This window comes from Mandrillus leucophaeus, unplaced genomic scaffold (genome assembly GCF_000951045.1).
Source record: "Mandrillus leucophaeus isolate KB7577 unplaced genomic scaffold, Mleu.le_1.0 Scaffold95, whole genome shotgun sequence".
In the NCBI taxonomy this organism is placed as follows: Eukaryota; Metazoa; Chordata; class Mammalia; order Primates; family Cercopithecidae; genus Mandrillus; species Mandrillus leucophaeus.
Window position 1 is genome coordinate 5,516,072 of NW_012110363.1, and position 1,911 is coordinate 5,517,982.

Here is a 1,911-nt window from a genome sequence, read left to right on the forward strand (position 1 = left end):
AAAAAAAAAAAAAAAAAAAAAAAAAATGCTATGCCTATATTCAGGCTAAGTGTATATAGAATATTTTCTTTAAATTAACATAAAACCACATGACGAACCTGCTAAAACCCTCACTGGCTTTCTTCTATAGTCTGAGTAAACCGTGTTCCATACAAGGCCCAGAGGACCAGCTCCTATTTAATTCTCTGGCTTCATCCCATGTCACTCTTCTGACTCAGCCATGTTTGCTCCCGTTCAGTCGTCTTCCTGCATGTGGGTGTCCTGCTTTTTCCTTTGTTTGCAATATACTTATTGCCAGTCCTTCTCCCCAGGCAAACCCACACTACACAGCTCCTAACAGGAAGCTTCTATTCATCTTTCAAGTGTCACTTTCGTGGAGCTTTCTCTGATCATGGATATCCAAGTATCTCCATTTTATTTTCTCTAATTCTATCAAATTTCTTCATAGCACTTATGACAAATTTGACAGTATATACTAATTTTTTGCTCCTGGTTATATACTATTTTTTTTCCTTTTGAGACAGAGTTTCACTCTTATTGCCCAGGCTGGAGTGCAATGGCATGATCTCTGCTCACTGCAACCTCTGCCTCCTGGGTTCAAGTGATTCTCCTGCCTCAGCCTCCCAGGTAGCTGGGATTACATTCAGCTTCCCAAGTAGTTGGGATTACAGGCATGCACCACCACTCCCAGCTAATTTTGTATTTTTAGTAGAGACGGGGTTTCACCATTTTGGTCAGGCTGGTCTCGAACTCTTGACCTCAGGTGATCCACCTGCCTCGGCCTTCCAAAGTGCTAGGATTACATGCATGAGTCACCATGCCTGGCCTGTTTCTGGTTATATACTATTAATAATTTTTGTTTCTTGTTTTTCTGTGTCTTATTCTAGCCTTACGGTACTTTAAAAAACAGCTGCATGAATATTCCACTCCTAGACATCTTGATGTAATTATTTTGGAGGAGATCCTAGCTTTGGTATTTTTTAAAAGCCTCTCAAGCTCATGACTGTGTTATAGCATTTGTAATAAGTTATTAATAGTACATGCCCATCATCATAAATAAACATTGGAGACCACTGGACCAGTCCACATGACACCTTATTTTACATACTAGGGAACCAGGTTGCTTAATAGAGAATCTGAACTATGTTCACTGTTACACAACTGGTTAGTGCTATGACTGGGACAGCTTCACTTTCTAATTCCATTGCTCTTCCAGTGCAAGGCAAACTCTGGGGTTGCATATTCTGATTATTTGTGCATGTCTATCTCCCTCACTGAATTGTAAGTTCGTGAGCAATTGGGACTGTGTTTATTTTATCTTTTTATTCTTCATAGCACCTGTATAATTCCTTGGTCATAGCAGACTGTCAATAAGTGTGTTGAGAACAAATAATATAACCATTTCGATCACTTATCTGACACTTATATAACATGTTTCACTGAGCTGTTTCTGTTTTGTACCTTAAGCACTAACATTTCATTATTTCAGAATCTTTTTCTTTATACATTAAAAGGCTGAATCAATTTCAGAGCCTTGAAGCCAAAGAGGTTTGAGGACCCTCGAAAATACAGTACCTTTTCTGGAGTATTAAATATCAATAACAACAGGGATTTTCTTCATCTATGGTTGGACATATTATTCACCAGTGTCAGAAAATAGAGTCTCCTCAATCAGGAAGAGTTTCTGGTTATTTATTTCTTTTTTTTTTTTTTTGAGACAGAGTCTCGCTTTGTCGCCCAGGCTGGAGTGCAGTGGCACCATCTCAGCTCACTGCAAGCTCCGCCTCCCGGGTTCACGCCATTCTCCAGCCTCAGCCTACGAGTAGCTGGGACTACAAGCTCGCACCACCACGCCCGGCTAATTTTTTGTATTTTTAGTAGAGACGGGGTTTCGCCGTGTTAGCCAGGATG